The sequence below is a fragment of the Furipterus horrens genome, unplaced genomic scaffold, assembly GCF_987537825.1.
Source record: "Furipterus horrens unplaced genomic scaffold, mFurHor1.1.pri manual_scaffold_3, whole genome shotgun sequence".
Lineage (NCBI taxonomy): Eukaryota > Metazoa > Chordata > Mammalia > Chiroptera > Furipteridae > Furipterus > Furipterus horrens.
In genome coordinates, this window is record NW_028327173.1 from 32901212 (window position 1) to 32922044 (window position 20833).

A 20833-nucleotide genomic window follows, 5' to 3' on the forward strand; every position below is an offset into this window, starting at 1 on the left:
TTTCTACACATATATTCATGTCATCAGCAAATAGAATTAGCATTACCTTTTTCTTTCTGATTGTTATGCCTTTACTCTTGCCTAATTGCACTGGATAGGATAAGTACACTGTTAAATAGAATAAAAATAGGCATCATTGCTTTAGTCTTTATCTTAAAAGAAGAGGGTTTAATGTTTCATCATTAACTATGACATTAGCTGTAGGCTTTCTGTAGATACCTTTTATCAGAATGAGAATGTTTTCTTCTATCCATATTTTATGTGTTGAGTTTTGTGAAATAACTTTTTTCTGCATCTGTTGAGATAGTCATATGATTCCTGTCCTTTATTCTGTTAATGTTGTAAGTGCTTTGTTCCATTTTAAAAACTTTTTCTTATATTTTAAGTTCAGTTTGGATTCTAGTGACCTCTCTTCATGTTTACTGCTCCTTTCTTTTGTGGTGTCTTGTCTGTTGTTGACCCATTCAAATTACGTTGTATATTCAATATCATATAGTTTATATTTAGCATTTCCATTTTGGTTTTTAGTGTCCATATTTCTGAAGAAATGTCCCTCTGTTCATGCATATTGTCACTTTTCTGTATTTGTCATAATTGTCTTAGAGTTCTTGAGTTGTGAATCAAATGTCTGAGGCATCTCTGGGTCTCCTTCTACTGGTTCTTTTCTCCATTGATAATGTATCACATTTTATTGCTTCTTCCAGTCTTGAAATTTTATTGTATGTCAGACAATGGTATGCTAATTCTAAGAACTGAATGCTAACTCTAGTCACAAAAAGATATATTTCTTCTTTAGTCAGGCTTCTAATATGGGGGCCTAAATTAATCTAATTTGTATTTGAGGTGCATCATGGCAACTTCAGCTTTTTTTCATTCAGTTTCATTACTCGAAGTGCTTTGGGAATGGGGTCAGGAATTTCCTTTAACAAGAGCTGGGGAACAAGTCATATGAAATATCATTATATTTTACAAGCCAGTTGCCATCTTCCTGATCTCTGAGACATCTTTCCACAGCCAGCCTTTTGGTTCATTTGGGAACTCTTTGTGCTCTCCTGTCATAATTTAGCTGTTCTGTTTCTTAAGAGATCTTTCACCACCCTCTTCCCCTGCCCCCAGATGTTAGAAGGCCAATGCAAAACTATTAATAAAAGAGTCTCTAGGAAGAATTTCTCTCATATTTCCTACCTTTCCCTCAATTGTCAGCAGCCACTGTCTTGTACTTGAGGGAGATCCTACACGCCTTAGTGGATCTCTCTCACCATTTATGCCCTGTCCCCAATCTTTAGTATAACATTGCTATGAACTAACTGAATTTCCATGGGAAAGAATTGGAGATGTATACAGACTTGCCCTGTGGCAAGAGTTCTTTTAATCTGTCAGCTCAGCCCACATATGATTGTTAAAAGCTGAGCTTATTTTGACTTACTACTGTCTATGGCAGATTTTTTTCTCCTCTGGAAAATGCCACCAGAGGTGAAAGAAGCTAGAAATAGGTCTCTTTTCACCTAGGAAATTTTTTTTCTTTCTGAATTTAGTTCATTAGGTTTCTATAAGTCCTTAGCTCTTTTGTGGGCTTTAGAAAGCTATCATTCCATAGCTTATCAACCTTCTTAAGATTAGGGTGAAAGTCACAGTTTCTTATTACCTAAAATTTGGAATAGTTTCCAACTTTCATCAATGTTTCAAGAACCAATATGCCCAGAGACTCCCTAAAACTTTGATTGTCCCAGAAGTTTTTTATAGCAAAACTATCCAATCCAAGATTATGTATAGTTTCTGCCTTTCATGTCTCTTTATAATCTTTTTGAATTTGGAAAATTTATCAATTTTTCCTTCACTTCCATGACCTGGACATTTTTGATAATTATGGGACAATCATTTTGTAGAACACTCATCAGTCTGGGTTTGTGTGATGTTTTTTTTTTTTTTCTTTAAAATCCTCATCCAAGGGGGAGGGGCGGCTTGTGAGAGAGAAATATCAGTCAGTTGCCTTCCATGTGCACCCTGACCAGAGATCAAACCCACAGCTTAGGTATGTGCCCTGACCAGAGATTGAACCCACAACTTTTTAGTGCATGGGACAGCGCTCATCCAACTAAACCACCTGGCCAGGGCTGTGTGGTGTTTCATCTTAATTAGACTCAGGTTAATGATTTTAGGCTGAAATACAACATAATTAAAACACTATGTTATTCTCATTGCATTATGTCTGGTATAATATGATATTGAATTATCCTACTTCTGGTAGGAACTTTGATTGCTTGATTAAAATGTTGCCTGCCATATTTCTCCATTGTAAAAACATATTTTACATATTTCCCTCTTTTTTATGAATAACTATTTTGTGGGAAATGTTATTTGAGATAATGTTGACAACTATGTTCAACCAATACTTTTCTTTGTTTTTTCTTTGTCCTTTACTGTCTGTGTTATGACTCAATCTGGGTTTGTGTTTCTATAAATTTTATTTGTATAACTTCATGTTAAAACTCAAATAAATGCTCATATATACAGACACATACAAACACATATACATGTACATACATATTCTACATTTATTATCTATATATCTATACATATATAGATATTAAAATCCATGACTTTATATCAGTTACTCTGACTTCAACACAGTGTCACAGAATCTATTCTAGCTTCCTCTCTTTCCATATCTGTAGCTCCTTTTTTAGACTGTAAAAAGCCTGGCTCCTACTACTCCATTATTTGTTGTTGTTGTTGCAAAGTTCTTGACTGATTTTAGTATGAAGGTAATGATTGCCTAATAAATGAGCTGTTCTAGAAGGTTGTATGTTTTCTTATTATTTTGCTCCTTAAATGTTTGATTTCATTAAATTCATTAATAAAGCTATGTGGGCTGTTAGTTTTCTGTGTAAAATAATTTTAATTATAAATATGAATTCTTCAATAAATATACACTGTCCATATTTTCTATTTTTTGTGTTAGTTTTATTTCTAAATCATTACCTGTTTAATCTACATTGTGAATTTAGTGGTATATAAATGTCTACAATATTTGTTTAATTTCTGTCAAAATGCCTCCTTTTCATAAATGATATTGTCAATTTGCTTTCTCACACTTTTTTTTCTATCGTATCAAAAATTTATCAATTTTTGTTTATCTTTACAAGAAACCATCTTTGTATTTAATTGATTTTCTCTATTGTTTATTTTATTTTTCATTGATTTCTAGTTTTATCTTTAATTTATTATACATTCTTAAAGTTTATTTTGCTTCTGTTTTTCAGCTTCATAAGATAGAATCTTAGACATGGATTTAACTCTTTTTTTTTTTTTTACATAGGCATTTAAAGCTACAATTTTCTCTCTAAACTCTGTCTTCATTTCATCTCACATATATTGAGGTGCTGTGTTTTAATTTTCATTCAGTTGATAATATTTTCTAATTTCCCTTGTACATTCTTCTTTGACACATGGGCTATTTGGTAATGTGTTGTTTAAATTTCAATTATTTGGCTATTTTCTAGATTAAAACCAATTGTTTCTATTTTAATTCCTTGTGCTAAGAGAACATATTCTCTAGGATTTTAATTCTTTAAAGTTGATTGTGACTTGGTTTATGATCTGGTATTTGATTTATCTTGGTGAATGCTCCAGGTGTGTTTTAGTTTTTGGGTACAGTTGTCTATAAACATAGTGTCAAATTTTAATAGAATTTAGAAGTCTTCTTTATCCTTACTTTTCCTGTCAATACTAAAAGAAGAGAATTAAAATCTCCAAATATAGTGGAAGGTTTGCCTATTTATTTATTTATTTAGTTAGTTTGTTCAGTTTTTGCTTCATGTCTTTTACATCTCTTTAATTAGGAGCATACATAATTGCTATGTTTTCTTGATGAGTGGTGTTTTCATTACCATGAAATATTCCTCTTTATGTCTGCTAATATTTTGTCTTAAAGTCTATGTTGTTTGATAATAATATAGTAAAATATTAATTAATATGCTTGCTGTTAAGATGGTATGTTTTTTCCAAGATGTTTCTTTTAATTTTTCTGTGTCTTTATATTTAACATGTCCCATTTTTACCCAGTTTGACAAAATGAACTGTGAGAAACATTTTCTTATGTGTCTACATGGGCAACCATGAAAGAGTTTCCTGAGGTACATACCCAAATATCTCCTTTGTATGTCACAAGTGTATGAATCTTTAATTTAATGCTATATTAATAGATTACATTTCAGAATAAATGGGTTTATGTTCACTCCTTCCTGTAGTGAATGTTATCTCCCATTGTCCCTATCCTCATCAATACTCAATATTATTCAACTTTTTTATTTTACTCAATGGGTGAAAAATTGCATCCCCTTTTTTTATACATTTAGATTTACCTGATTACTAGTGAGATCATGAATTTCTTTATACAGGTTTAGCTATTCAGTTTTACCCTTTGGTGGATTTCTTATTTACAGAATTTAACAACTTAGTTGTTAGATTTTCTGTTTTTTTCCCTGCATGTTTTACAGACATTTTTATGGCTCCAGGTAAGTCCCTTATTCTTATTAGCCTGAAAATATCTTCAGAAATGTCAGAAATCTGCTTTGTCTCTAATGCCCTTAATTTAGCATAGATATTTAACTTGAAGTTGGAAAATTAATTTTTCCATATAGTTTGTACTTTAGTAACTTAAGAAATACTTTTCACCTCAATGTCAGGAAGACATTATCCCGAGTTTTATTTATCTTTTTTCTATAAAGTGAGCCAGTTTTCCTTAAGAACTTATCCTTTTTCTATTACTATGTGATTCTATTTGTCTCAGTGTTGTGGCAGAGTCAGATGAAATTTTGAAGATAATTGAATAAAGAAAATATTTATTCAATAGTAACTGGAATTAAGTAAGCTAGCAAGATCCTCAATGTCTGACTTATAAAGAGTTATCTGTCCGCATCATGAACAACAAAGGATGAAATAGTGTTGTTGCCAAAGCCTGAGAGATCCAGAACCGTGGGTGATGGGCCATGAGGAGGAGCTGTAATTGTAGAGAATGAGCTAATTGACTGGCATGTGAGCCAAAATGAAAGGGAGCCGGGAAGAGATAGTGTAGCCTCTTTCTCTTCCAGGCCTTTAGTCTCCCACTCATGCCTTCCACAGGGGAGAAAGGAAAGGAAGGGACCCCAGATGATTGACTTGATAGAGGTCAGCTCTGCAAGCTACAGAGTAAGGAGAAGGATGAGAATGGATCTGAAGGGACAAACAGAGGAAGACCAGTTTATACCACATATATCAAACACTACAGTTAGCTTTCTTGACTCTATTGTTTTATATGGATTTGTCTTTCTTTTCTTGCACCAAGATCACTCTGTGTGTGTGTGTGTGTGTGTGTGTGTGTGTGTGTTTTCTTTTTACCATGGCTTTATTACTATCTGGTAGAGTGAATTTAAAAAACTTTTTGTTGTTTTATACTTAGCTATTAGTAAACATTAATTCTTTCACATAATTTTGAGATTAAACTATTTTATTGTTCCTATATTCTGCTAACATTGTATTAGAATTATATTGAGTCTATATATTAATATGAGGTGATATATCTTTAAAATGTTAATATTTCCCCTCCCTGAACATTAGGTAGTTGTCCAATTATTCAGGCATATAAAAATGTTTTTAAAATTCTAAAGAGGTTTCATGCATTATTTAAACTAACTTAATTAAACTGGAAAAAAGGGTACTATTTTAATATTTTATTTGTGTTTATCTATTTTCCTATCACTTTCTATATAAATTATATTATCCACATTTATTCATTTTCTTCTTAATTTCTAATACTTATGCTACATTAACATCTTTATTTTATTATTGTGTTAGATAAAAATTTTGACTAGACTTAAAGAGAAAGATTCCAAAGGTTGTTTTCTCCACTAACTGTGTATGGAGATGTTTATAGGTAGCCTTTATCAAGATAAGGGCAATCCTTCTGTTTCCATTTTCACAGACTGTAACGATCATTCACAATCTTCCCTGATATAATATTCTTAACACACTTTATTGTAATTTTTCATAACAGAAAATTTAAATGACTCAAATCATGTGACATATAATAAACAAGATTGTTTTATGCTCTATTTTCAAGGAGAGGCAAGTCAAATTGAAACTCGTACTTGCTTAAGAATTGTTGTTAAATACTAATGCCAAAAATGAGTTTAAACAAATAGTCCTACACATTGGGTGGAGTTGCCACCTTCGGATTTCTCTAGTGAGAAGATGTACATACATCTTACACTGGAAAAATAAACTGCTGCACACAGATATTCATATGGTATATGGCTGTTTGAGGGCGTGGATAGGATAAATCCAAAATATCTGGAAGCAATCTAGGTCTTTAACAATCTTGAGAAGTTGACCTACCAGTCTTGAAATGTTTACTTTTGGTCTTCTTTGATCTTGTTTAAGAAAACTTTTTAAAAAATAGATATTGACTAGGTATAAATAGTATTTATAACTTATTTGCATTAAAAAATAACAATAAACTGAATAACTGTGTAACTGCAACACAAACCCGTCTAAGAAAAAAAAAAAGACATATGAGTTCCATCATTGAACAATATAAAAAGGGTGGTGGGGCAACTTTGTAAATGTAAGGACCCAAGCTCCTCTTTTACCTGGTCCTCCATCATCTTCAGTCTACGGCTTCCACTTCAAGGTTCAAGGTGTATCTGAGTTATAGCCATCAGGATGGTATTCAGTCTGGCTCCTAGGAGGAAGAGAAGAAGGTGTACTTCCTGCCTTTAGGGATTAAGGAAAGTTGTTTACAATTCTGTTTACATAGTATTGCCCAGAAAACAGTGGTATAGCTAACTGAGCTTCAAGGAATCTGAAAAGTGCACTCTGCTTGGATTGTTTGAGTTTCTCCATATACACTGGGTGTTCTTTACCAAGGACAGAAGAGAAAATTGTTTCCGTTAAGAGACAACTAGTGATTTATATGATAAGAAATAATTAATATATTTTAGATACTGATCCTTTGTAATTTCTAGGTGTTTCAAATTCTTCTGTATCAGGACTAGCCATTTTGCTTTCTTTGTAATATTGTTAGATAAACATACTCTTAAATTTAATGGAGCTGAATTTAATATTTGCCATTGCCATTTTATTCACAGTTTAAGATATTTTCCATCTCCTAACTTCATAAAAGTATATTAGTGTAAAACGATGTAACATTTTTATAGCTTTTACTTAGCTTATGAATAGCTTACAGACTTGGAATCTCCGCTTCACCATTTGGTTCTCTCAGCACCATTCATGGAGTAACACCTCTTTTCTTAAGGGATTTGCAATGCTAGTTCCATCATGGACCAGGTTGCCATTTGTGTTTGGATCTATGATTGGGATCTCCATTTTGATTTATTTATTCATCTATGTCTACACTACTAAAACAACTCTTTTTAATTACAATAGTTTTATAATAAGTCTTGATATTATTTAACTCAGATATTCTCACATTATTTTTCTTCTTCAGAAGAATCTTGGCTTTTTTTGGACCATCACTGTTTTATGTATGTTTTATAGTCATTGCTTTAAGATTCATACAGCAAACAACCAAAAAAACAAAACAACTAGAAGTCACAATTTTGACTGAAAGTACACTGACTCTATAAAATGTTTTGTATAGACTTGATATCTTTATGATATTGAATTTTTCAATCTGTAAACACTTATTTCTCTGGGATTTGGAATAATTATGTAGTATCTCCCAATAGATACTATTATAATAGAGTGTCATAATTTTTGTTAATAAAATTTTTAAATTTTTGGTACATTTATTTCTTTTTTTTTTCAGATTTAATGTGTTTTATTGATTAAAATATTACATTTGTGCCAATTTCCCTTCCCTCTGCTCCCCTCCACCCAGTGGCCCCCCTCCCTCCAGTTGTCCCCCCCTTTTAGATTATGTCCATTAGTTGTGCATACAGTTCCTCCCAACCTCTCTCCGTCTATTCCATTCCCTCCTACCATGATCCCCAATTCCTATATCATCTCCCTCCCTCTCCCCACTCCCCCTCCCTGTTGACCTCCCCCCAATATGCTTCCCATACCCACAGTTCCTTTTCCACTCTCGTTGCCTGTTTCGTTTGCCTTTGTTTCATCTCCCTAGCTTCTGTTTTTTTAAACCAGTCCCTTTAACATCTCATATAACAGTGGTTTGGATCTAATGAACTCTTTCAGTTTTATTTTGTCCTGGAAACACTTTCTCTGTCCTTCTATTCTGAATGACAATTTTGCTGGATAGAGTATTTGTGGTTGTAGGTTTTGGATTTTCATTACTTTGAATATTTCTTGCCAGTCCCTTCTTGCCTGTAGGGTCTCCTTTGAGAAGTCAGCTGATAGTCTAATTGGGACCCCTTTGTACATAATTCTTTTCTTCTCTCTTGCTGCTTTTAAGATTCTCTCTTTATCTTTAATTTTTGACATTTTGATTATAATGTGTCTTGGAGTGGTTCTCCCTGGGTCCAATCTCTTGGGAACTCTCCTTGCTTCCTGGACCTGCAAGTCAATTCCCTTCCCCAAGTCTGGGAAGTTCTCCTTTATTATATTTTCACTCAATTTTTCAAGTTCTAGTTCATCTTTCTCACTCTCTGGCAAACCAATGATTCTTATGTTGGGCCTTTTATAGCTGTCCCAGAGGTTTCTGATCCTCTCATTATTGCTTCCCATTTCCTCTCGCTGCATTGGTTGACTGCTTGTTCCTTCTCCATATTCCAGTTTGTTGAAATGAACTCTGGATTTTTTTTCCTCACCATCTGTCTCGTATGTGGTTTTGTTCCTTTCGTTATGAATGTTTTTCGCTTCTTTCTTATCTTTTTCCTGCTCTTTCGTGAATTCTGTAAGCCACCTGATAACAATGGCCCAGAACTGAGCCTCTGACAGGTTTCTTATCTGTTCATCTGTCAGGTTCTCTATCTGTTGCCTGGTGAGCTGTGTCACCGGGATTTCTATAGTTGCCTGCCTCATTTTGACAGATGCGTTTTGTTTTCTTGGGCCGGCTGTAGGGGGCAGCGCCTGTGTACGCGTCACAATTCAGCGACCGGCGCCTGTCCGCGACCTATTTCGCAGCCCTGTGGCGCTTTCTTTGGGGGCGGGGGTCCAAGATGGATTCACACAGTTATTCAGCTAGGAGACCGGGATCCGTCCTCCCGCCCCCCTGGGTCTCACTGTTCAAGGCGATGCGGTGGCTGCTTTCTCCAGCGCTGGGGTCGCGCACTGCCAGGGGCTTGACTGCAGCCGGGATTTTTCGCCGCCCCGCCGCTGTCCCAGGTGCGACCGCAAACAGCGCTGCCCTCTTTAACTCTTACCTGCCCAAATGGCACCGCTGGTTTATAACTTCATATGTTGGACTTCCGTGTAGTTTTATTTTCTGGAATTTCTAGTTATCCTTTGTTTTGAAGTAGTTGTATTCCTCTCTAGTTGTAGAGGGAGACCTAGCGTGTCCGTCTAAGCCTCCATCTTGGCCGGAAGTCCGGTACATTTATTTCTGAGAACTTTATAGTTTCATTACTTTTATCAATAAATAATAGTTTTGAAAAACTATGTGTGCTAACTCTGTTGTTGGAAAAATTCAAGTAACTTAAATAAACAAAACATATTTAGAAAAATATGATTTCTTATGTAAAAAACAAAACAATATGTAGCTAAATTATTATAAATGATAGATTTAACACCATAATTAAGACAATTACTAACATTATGTTTGTGAAATTGTTTGTTAGATGCTGATATTACTTTGGGTTTTATGTGTAGACTTATTGTTAGGATATTTGTATTTTTCCTAATTTATTTATTACCTATAATGTCATCATGATGTTTATCATATATCTTTTGTTCATATGTTCATGTGTTTTTTAATTATATATCCAGATGTAGAATGCTGGATCATAGGCTATGTTTATTTTCAACTCTAGTGGAAGATGCTAAAGTGCTTTCAAAGCAGTAGTCCCCTCTTATCTGTGGTTTCATTTTCTCAGTTTCAGTTACCCATGGTCAACCACAGTCCAAAAATATTAAATGTAATATTCTAAAAATAAACAATTCAGAAGTTTTAAATTTCATGCCATTCTGAGAAACGTGATGAAATCTCACACTGACCTACTTCATCGTATGCAGGACATAAATCATCCTTTTGCCAAGCAGATCTGCGTTGTATATGCCATCCACACATAGATAGTCACTTAATAGCCATCTCGGTTAACAGATCAACTGTTGTGTTATCACAGTGCTTGGTTCAAGTAACCTTTATTTTACTTAATAATGCTCCTCAAAGGTATGAATAGTGATGCTGGCAATTTAGATATGTCAAAGAGAAAGCAAAGCATGTGCATGTATAGAAAAAAAAAGTATATTAGGGGTCAGTACTATCTACAGTGTCAGGCATCAAAAAGGATCTTAGAACATATTCCCCTTGAATAAGGGGGGACAGCTGTATCATCCTACCAATGCATGCACACCAGCCATGAACACAAGGAATGTCCTGCACACCACATAACACCACATTCTTATCAAAAGTTGGTATTGTCAGCCTTTTCCATTGAACCCATTCTGGTGGTTGTGGTAATATTACATTGTGATTTTAATAAGCAATTTCATTATTCTTAATGAGGTTCTACATCTTTTCTTGTCTTTAATGCTATTTGGATATGTTTTAGGTTGAAATTGTTCAGGACTCTTCTTCATTTTTCTTTTGGCTTATCTGTCTTAAAAAAACATTTGTGTAATTAAAAAATTTTAAATATATATTCAGGATATGAGCTCTTTTATCAGTTGAGGTTTCACAAATATCTACCCCTTATCTGTGTCATTGATTTCATCTATATTATTATTTCCAATTCTATTTTTTTTAATGGGTAGATTAAACCATTGCCTGAGACGTGTAATCTGTAACTTTTCTCTCCTTTAATATGTTATTTTATACTCTTGTATTGCAAAATACTAATCTCAAAATGGAATCATACTGCTTATATTTGCATGTAAACACTCATATTCTAGCAGGTAAAATCTAATATTTTATTTGTTGACATATTTGAGATCCTTCATGTGTCTGACTTTGCTTAACTATTGACTGTATGAAACCAAATATAGTTATATGTCCCTCAATTCAGTAGGCTAATGCCTAGCTCCATATCTTAGCAGTGTCTTTTTTTGTATCTTGGATTTCTAGAAAAAGAGACCAAACTTATTACTAAGAGTTTATTGGGGGCATGCAATTTAGGCAGCAAATGTGAGGGGGGAAATTATAAAATAAAACAAGAAAGGAGTAGCATTTATCTTCTTGCTTTTTTTTTTTTTTAAAGATTTTATATATTTACTTTCAGATAGAGGAGAAGGGATGGAGAAAGAGAAGGAAACATCAATGTGTGGTTGCCTCTCGCATGCCCCCACCTGGGGACCTTGCCTGCAACCCATGCATGTGCCCTGACTGGGAATCAAACCAGCCACTCTTTGGTTTGCAGGCCAGTGCTCAACCCTCTGAGCCACATCAGCCAGGGCTTTGTGCTTATTCTTATTACCTGTTAACATCCCTTTATATATGAGTGTTTTTACTTAGGCCTTCTGGGAAGCTATTGAGGAATCTAGATCCCATATCTCTGATGTGATATTTCCTTTGACTGTGGAAGTAGTTGATGTGGCTAGAAATTCCATGGGTTCAGGTTGGTCAGACCCTGCCCAGAACAGTGAGCTTATCAATATTTTGCTAAAGCTAGCCTGTCTCCCACAGGAGAAGGCATGCAAGTGTTCCCTTTAGGAAGTGAAGCAACATCAAAGGCAATAGCCAGGATTCTCCACTGAGCACATGGCCCAGGCCAAGGGGCAGAAGGGACCAAGTGAATATGTGGATGTGCATAGCTGGGTTCTGTATATCTTTGTGCTCTTGTCTAAGGCAAAGGGTCATAGTAAGAGCACAAGAAGGACAGAGAAAAAGAGATAATCTCAATGGGTCTGACATTTGTGGTTTGACTAAGTCATTTGATTGCATATTAAAGGGAATTCTTGCAAAGACAGGCTTTAGAAATTGTGTGTGTGTGTATGTGTGTGTGTGTGTGTGTGTGTGACCATGATTCTCACTGCCTGATTCCACACTTGCTATTTCATTTTCCAGCTGTGATGGAACCTTCATTTTCCTGTTCATCTGGATACTTTCTGACCATTCTGCTCTTACAGATGATACTCACCTCAGGTAGGGACATCTATTTCTTTTTCATGGTATGTCACATTGATGAAGAAAGACAATGGAGGTAAATGGCAGTGAAGGAAATGAGGATGTTTTCTCACTGATATCCCTCAGGTTCCACCTTTTCCGTTAAAGTTTTGAGGGTAGAAATTAGTCCCAAAACAACTTATGATTAAGAAATGCTATTTCAGTGACTGGCTTTCTCAGCCCCAACTCCATGCCACAGAGCTGCATTGATGTACCTTAGAGAAGGGACAGATAAATGTCTGCTCTTCCCCTGGGAGACTCAAATTCTCACGAGCAAAAATTATAATGAATATATCTGTTATATTTAAGAACAAACCATAATCATTATGTGACTAAAAGTTTAGTTTAGAATTATAAGCTTAGTAGGACCTCGGATGAAGAAGTTGGTGTAAGCTGGATCTGTCCACAAATTTTTCTTTGTGCAGATTCCTTATGGTGAGGATAAAAACATTGTCAGCAGAAATGGGAATGAATTCGAAAGGAGCAAAACTTCAGAGTATGGAAGGAGCTGTATGACAGTCTCCTATAGCTTCATAACAAGTTATTCCCAAATGAATACTTTAAAAAAACAACCATTTTATTATAGCTCACAGTTCATGACTCAGAAATTCTGGCCAGGGCATTCTTCTGTTCCACACGGCATATGCTGAGGTCACTGGGTGTATTATCCTGGTGGGAAGGATGCTCTGAGGGGCCCAAGGTGGCTTCATTCATACCTGGCACTTTGGTGGAGTAGGCTGGAAGGATGGGATCAACTGGGATTGTCAAATGGCATGTCAACACGTGGCCTTTCTGCCATGGTGGATTCAGACTCATTTTGGCAGCCCATGGCTTCCAGGAAGAGTGTTATAAAACAACAATCACAAAAAAGTATGAGAGCTGTTCATTTCTTAATACAGGCTCAGAAATTATTTCAGGCTTTCTTATTCCATATTCTACTTGCAAAGCAATCTCAGAACACATAGTTCCAGGAGAAGGTGACATAGACCCTTTCTCTTCATCGAAGAAACATAAAAAAATTTATGGCAATCTTTAATCCACCAAAAATGGGTGCTGAAAAAAAGCAGCTAGTGGCTTGGATAAATAAAGTATGTTGTTAAGCAACAGTGGTCCACATCCCATCTCTAGACAATAGGAGTATTTTCCATTCCTTTATTAAGTATTTACACAGCGCCTAATCTGTAAGGGCAATGTTTTATGCACTGGGAATAATAAAGAGAAATTAAAAAGGGAATAAGACAAAAGTCTGCTGTTGCATAACTTACATATTAGTGGGCTATGAGAGAAAATAAAGACAGAAATTTAAAATATCAGGTAGTTTTATGGCTATGAAGACATGTTTAGGTATGGTTAGGGGAAATGTTAAATGGGCAGTTATAACAAATTTCTCTGAGTTGCCATTTAAATTGGGACCTGAAGGATAATGAGGCAGAGACTGGAGTGCTGCTGTGAGAGTGGAAATACCCTCGAGAGTAAAGTTCTGAGTCAGAAAGCACTTGGCATCAAGAACCAGAAAGAAGGCCAGTATGTCCAGAGCAGAAAGATACAGGTGAAGCATTCTTTTGTGACCTTTGGACTAAAACCTGGGTCTCTGACTTTATCCACAGAGCAGCTCACTGTGAGTAGCCCCAGGAGCCTCCAGGTGGTCGTGGTAGGTGGACATGCTGAGCTCAGCTGCCAGCATCCCCCCCGCCAGACTGCGGAACACATGCAGGTGGGCTGGTATTGGGATCAACACCAACCGGTTTCCATTTATAAGAAAGAGGAAGAGCTCTCTGCAAAAGACATTTAGAACTCTTCAAATCGCACAGTGCTCCCAAAGGACGCCCTGGGAGAGGGCAAAACCACCCTCAGAATCCACAATTTCAGTGTTTTTGATGAGGGGCGGTACCGCTGCTTCTTTAAAGATGGCGATGCCACTGAAGAGGCCGCCGTGGATGTGAACGTGGCAGGTAAGGACAGAAGAGCCATCTCCAGGTTTCCTTGGCAGTGCTGTTCTGGACCCGGGATCCAGGGACATGGGGCAAAGATCACTTGGAATTTTTTTAAATTATAACTTTTAAGTACAATGACAATATAATGTATAGAAAAATACATAGAATAAAATAATCACAAAGTTAGTTGGTTAACAATTTATTATAGTTACCTCAGATCAAGTAAAAATCACCTTTGTATATGTCAATGGTGCTATTCACTTTTTTCCTTTTTCAAAAGGTGAACATTGATTCAACTCATGTCATCTCTTTTGGTTTAATACAGGCATTCATAAAAATAGATAGTATTTTTTTGTGTTTTTTAAATTTTGCACAACTGTATCATTATACGTGTCTGTTGACATTATCATACTCTTAGGATTTTATTTATGTTATCAACCCATGCTTATTTAAGTAGATACAATTCGTTTTTAACTGTACTATAGTATTTTACCTCATAAATATATGACTATTGATTTACATATTCCCATATCATTGAAATTAAGGTAGTAGACAATTTTCTGTTCCTCTGTTGAACTGTAATATTTGTATGCAAGTGTTCTTTTAAGATACACAGCTAGGAGTTAAGTTGCTAGGCCTTGGTATACAGATATCTTTAAATTACTTCAGCAATCACCCACTAAAATAATTGAATCAATTTATAATTTATATTTAAACCTAATTAAGTGTCTGGGAACAAGGAAAATGCCAGATGTGGAGGGGTGTGTGTTTAAGAATGGAAATTATCTCAATAAAGACAAAGCTTTTATTCTGTTTAGCATTTTAAGGCTTCAAAAGTTATATATGTCTTTTGAGTACTAGATATACTATTTCTATCTTTGTGAACTTAGACATAACTTAACCTTCAAGACCACTGATTTTTCTTATTTGGAAATGATAACATATATGTTATGTTTGAATTAGAAATAAAATATGCAAGTAAAATGGCTTTACAAGACATAAAGAATTATGCAAAATTAAGATTGATTTTAAAATCATAGGTGTCAGAAGTGGATTTTATTACTCCCTTGTGAAGAAACAGAGAGATAGATAAGTCAGTTATAAAGATCCAGCAACCAGTAAGTGATATATCCAGGATTAGAGCCCAACTCCTCACCCATTATCCAAGGCTATATTTCTCTGCCAAAGAGTGGTTATGATCAGAGAAGTTAGAGGCAAGCACTGTAAAAGCATGTTCTTTGTGCTTCAGCCTGTGACTAGGTGTAGTTCAATCCTATTCCATTCTCATCCAGTAACTCCCAAATCCTGGCTTTCCCCTAGTCCAGCTTCATTGGCCAGTAGCCTTGTGAGAGACCAGAGTACACAGTACAAAGTGTAATGGGGGTTGTAACTGGGGACTCTATGCCATTGGAGCAGTATTCCATGCCATTGGAGCCTTGTGATCCTGTTGCCCTACCTATAAAGACTTTCTGCTCTCTCTTTCAGATACCTTGTTAAAATTGGAGTATATGTTGACAAAATCATATGTAGTCTTATGGATCCTGATACATTTAAGCATGTGCGTGTTCTTCTGTATTTCAGATTTAAAGGTATTTCATTCAGATGTTAAATGCTTAGAGGTCTACACAAAAATGCGTAAACTTGCATCCTATGTATCCCAGTGCTATATTTGCCAAAGAAGGTCTCAATGTCTTAAGTTATGCCTCAAGTTAAGCTGCCATCCTCCCTCCTATGTGGCTCAGGGCCCAGGCACTGCTGCTGTTTTAGTGTCTATCTCTACCAAGATCTCCTGATTCTTTCAGAGCTCTCATAGCTCATTTCCCAGCATTTGGAATCTCAGTAGTAAATCTGTCCACTTCCACAGGCAACCATGGGTAGTTAGGCTTATCACTCAGATTGTTCAGAATATTTTACTTTGATAACAAGAGACAGAGAAAAAAATAGACGAACCAATAACCAGATTATTGGTCCTGAAATTCCTCTCAATTCTTTTTTTGTTCTTTCTATAAAACTAACCTAAATAAATTTTCTTTCTTTCTGATTAGAGATAGGAAATGAAGCCTCAATTTCAGGAAACTGAGAGCAGAGGGCAGAGTGGGTATCAGATACACTTGGAAATGACTCCTTAAGTATTTGACTTTAGAAACTTCAGACCATGCAAGCTGAATAACTGTAGTGACAGATTATGACACAAAATACTTGACATACAAAATATTTCCCAAAAGAAAAGAGCTGTCACACATTCTAGACTCCTCTGGATGGAGGAAGAGAGGAACTGGGAGATTTGGGGAGACTATTTAATCTGTAGTGACATATATACAACTCAAAAGACAAAGCACCTTTTGAGAACTCTGATGAAAATGAGATTTACCTATGATTTGGGAAACATAAGGCTAAAAATGAACATAAAATTTGACTTGCTCAGCCCTCTACCCAATTTACAAAGACCCCTATGACTTTGAATTATTATACTTACCGTGTATTAGCTGATAAATAATTTTTAGTAAATATCTTACTAATTTATCCAAACTATCCTATGTGGTAGGTTCTACTTATTTTCATCATTTTTTTCAGATAAAGAAATTAAAGATTAGAATTTTGGGGTAAATTGTTCAAGCCCAAACAACCTATGACTATAGAGCCAAGATTGGAACCTAGATGTTTCAAATGCTAACACTTCGCATCAACCATCGTGCTCTTCTTCGTGTTGTACGGGCATCAGGACCATTCTTGCGTTCTTACATTCTTGCATTCTTGCGGTGATGGGAATGTCACTAACTCATTAAGACAGGTTGACTTATTTGTTTAACAAATTTATAGTAAGCAACTCCTAGGTATTAGCCACTGTTCTAGATATTGATAATACAGTAATGGGGGAGAGATCCAAAAGTCTTTGCCTTCATAGACCTTATTTCTAGTGAAATGTGAAAAAATTCTTCCTTTTTGAACTTTCTTGTTGGTAATTGCTGGTTTTTTTTTTTTTTTTAATTTTATTTTTTGGTTTTTCAATTACAGTTGTCCCATTTTCCCCCATTGCTCCCCCCTCCCAGCCCATCCCTTCTCCCACAATCATATCCCTCCCCGTTGTCCATGTCCATGAGTCATTCATACACGTTCCTTGACTAGACCCTTCCCTTACTTATCCCCCTTCTCTCCCTCCCCCCTCCCCCCTACTGACTACTATTCTAGTCTTTGCTTATTTAGTTTGTTTGTGTTGCTCTTTAGTTTCCTGTATTAGGTGATATCATATGGTATTTTTCTTTCTTTGCCTGGCTTATTTCACTAAGCATAATTCTCTCTGGTTCCCTCAATGTTGTCGCAAATGGCAGGAGTTCCTTCTTTCTTTCTGCTGCATAGTATTCCATTGTGTAAACATACCACAGTTTTTGATCCACTCATCTACAGATGGGCACTTAGGCTGTTTCCAGCACTTAGCTATTGTAAATAGGGCTGCTATGAACATAAGGGTGCATAGGTTTTTTTGAATTAGTGTTTTAGGATTTTTCGGGTATAATCCTCACCAGCATTTGTTGTTTGTTGATTTGTTGATGATGGCCCTTCTGACAGGTGTAAAGTGGTATCTCATTGTGGTTTTTACTTGCGTCTCTCTGATGGCTAATGATGTTGAGCATTTTTTCATGTGCCTATGGACCTTCTGTATGTCCTCTTCGGAGAAGTGTTTGTTCAGGTCTTTTGCCCATTTTTTAATTGGGTTGTTTCTTTTCTTGAAGTTGAGTTGTATAAGCTCTTTATATATTTTGGAGATAAGTCCCCTGTCTCTGATATCATTGGCAAATATGTTTTCCCATATGGTTGGTTTCCTTTTCATCTTGCTGATGTTTTCTTTTGATGAGCAGAAACTTTTTAGTTTGATGTAGTCCCATTTGTTTATTTTTTCCTTTATTTCTCTTGCCTTAGGAGATGTATCCATGAAGATATTGTTACGTGGGATATCTGAAATTTTTTTTACTTAACAAACATACAGCATTTTTCTTTCTCTGACTTATTTTTTGACTTTAAAAGGTTTTTCTATGGTTCAGTTACAGTTGACATACAATATTACATTAGTTTTAGGTGTACAGCCTAATGACTAGACATTATGTAACTTACTAAGTGATCACCCTAATAAATCTAGTACACATCAGACACCAAACATTTATTACAATATTATTAACTAGATTCCATATGCTGTACTTTACATCCCTATGACTATTCTGTAACTACCAATTGTACTTCTTAATCCCTTCACCATTTTTACCCACCCCCCCCAGCCCCGCTCCTATCTGGCAACCATCAAAATGTTCTCTGTATCTATGATTCTATTTTTGTTCTGCTTATTTTTTTATATATTTTAGATCTATTTTGTCTGGTGTAAATATTGCTACCCCAGATTTTTTTTTCCATTTTCATGAAATATCTTTTCTATCCCTTTACTTTTAGTGTGTGTGTGTTTTTCTATTTGAAGTTAATTTCTTGTAGACAGCATAGGTAAGGATCTTGTTTCGTTATCCATTCACCTTCCACATGTCTTTTGATTAGAACATGTAATCCATTTGCATTTAAAGTAGTTGTTGATAGCTATGTATTCATTGACATTTTATTATTCATGTTTTTTACCTTCTTCTTCTTAAAGAAGACCATTTAACATTATATGTATTTAATACTTGTTTGGTAGTGATGAACTCCTTTAACTTTCTTGCCTGAGAAGCTCTTTATCTGTCCTTTGACTCTAAATGATAGCTTTGCTAGATAGAGTAATCTAGATTGTATGTCCTTGCTTTTCATCACTTTGAATATGTCTTTCCAATCCCTTCTGCCTGCAGAGTTTCTGTTCAGAAGTCAGCTGACAGTCTTATGGGAGCTCCCTTGTAGGTAACTAACTGCTTTTTTCTTTGAATTTTAATTATGATGAGTCTCATTGTGGGACTCTTTGGATTCATCTTGGTTGGATCTTTCTGCACTTCCTGGACTTGTATGCCTGTTTCCTTCACCAGCTTAGGAAAATTTTCTGTCATTATTTCTTCACATAGGTTTTAAATTCCTTGCTCTCTCTGTTCTCTTTCCTGCACCTCTGTGATGTGAATATTGGTATGCTTGAAGTTGTCTCAAAGACTCCTTAGATTACCCTTATTTTTTATATTCTTTTTCTTTTAGCTGTTCTGTTAGTGCTTTCTGCTTTCTTATCTTTCAAATCTCTGGTTTGCTCCTCTGCTTCATCTACTCCACTTTTGATTCCTTGTAGTGTACTCTTCATTTCCGAAAAGATCTTTTTTATGTTTCTAATGTCAATTTTTATGTTTCCTGTCTCTTTGTTCAAGTTCTAAGTTCACCTGCTCTTCCCCTAGGTTCCTTGAGCATTCTTATAACCAGTGTTCTGAATTCTGCATCAAGTAGATTGTTTGTCTCCATTTTTTTAAAGTTCTTCTGGAATTTTGTTCTCTTCTTTCACTTGGGATACATTTCTTTGTCTCCTCATTTTGGCTGCTTTCCGATGTTTGTTTCTATGTATTAGGTAGAGCTGCTACATATCCTGAATTTGGTAGAGTGGCCTTATGTAGCAAGTGCCCTGTAGGGTTCAGTAGCACAGCCTCTCTGTCATCTGAACTGGACACTCCAGGTGTGCCTTCCCCATGTGGGCTGTGTCAGCCCTTCTGCTGTAGTTGAGCCTTGATTGCTATTGGCATGTCAATGGAAGATATTTACCCCCAGGCCATTTAGCTGCAAGAACTGGCTGTGACCACCATGGTAAAACAGCTGAGCAGAGGACAACCCCACAGAGGTGAAATTACTTCAGCAAGTCTCTGGTGCCTGTTGACTTTACCTCTTGAGTGTGTCCCTAGTGGAGATAGTGGGTGGTGCTTTGTGTCATCTGAAGATGTCCACCAGATGTATTGGTTCTGGGATCTCCCAGGAGGTACAAGTCAAGGTAAGTCACCCACCACCTGTGCCCTTTCCAGGGCTACTTGGCATGAGCTACAAAGAGATCTGCAGGTGGCTGCTATTTGTGCTTGGCTTGGAGGTGCTCACTTGAGGCCACGCTGTGAACCAAAGTCTAACTATTGCTAGTGCTGGGCCTGGGGCCCCTTAGTGAGAGGTATGCGGTATGCCAAGGCTAAATGTTGCTTGTTTGATGAGAAATTTTAGGAAAGTCCAAAGTATGAACCAATCGCTTCTCGGCCTTTTGGCTAAGATCAAGTGCAAAGTATGAACCAAGATAGGCCATTTGTATGGAAAAGCCAGTGGGGTGGGGCAGAGTCTCTGGTAATCACTAGGGTGGTCAAACAGTGTCAGTCAGGTTGATGGAGATTCAGATATGACGTTTGCCTACCTGATCTGTGGAGGGGGGTCCCAGGAAAGGAACAATGGCCTCTGCCAGCACTTCTGTCTAGGAAAAAGCTGCTCCTCCAGCTCTTGTCATGATGTCAGACACTCAATTCCTTCCCATATATTCCTGATGCCCCAGCACTGGAATTCAAAGTGAGTGAGTCTGAGTAAGTTGTGTGTGGGCCCTTTATGAGGAATGCCTGGGACTCCACAAGCCTTCCTTCTCACTCAGCCTCAATACCCACACTTTTTTTAAAGCCAGAAGTTATGGAGACTTCTCCTCCTGGCACTGGAACCTCAAACTGGGTGGACTGGTGTGGGGCTGGGACACCTTGCTCCTCAGGGGGCACTTCTGCAG

The 20833-nt window shown here is 36.3% G+C and overlaps 1 pseudogene across 1 annotated transcript in view; it reads left to right on the top strand.

Moving 5' to 3' along the window:
* LOC150014864 (myelin-oligodendrocyte glycoprotein-like) overlaps nucleotides 1–20833 on the top strand; it is a 36444-nt pseudogene that overhangs the window by 12149 nt on the left and 3462 nt on the right. Inside the window, exons 2-3 of the transcript XR_016509596.1 lie at nucleotides 12119–12196; nucleotides 13825–14253. The product of XR_016509596.1 is annotated as a myelin-oligodendrocyte glycoprotein-like (transcript). The remainder of the gene's footprint in view (nucleotides 1–12118; nucleotides 12197–13824; nucleotides 14254–20833) is intronic.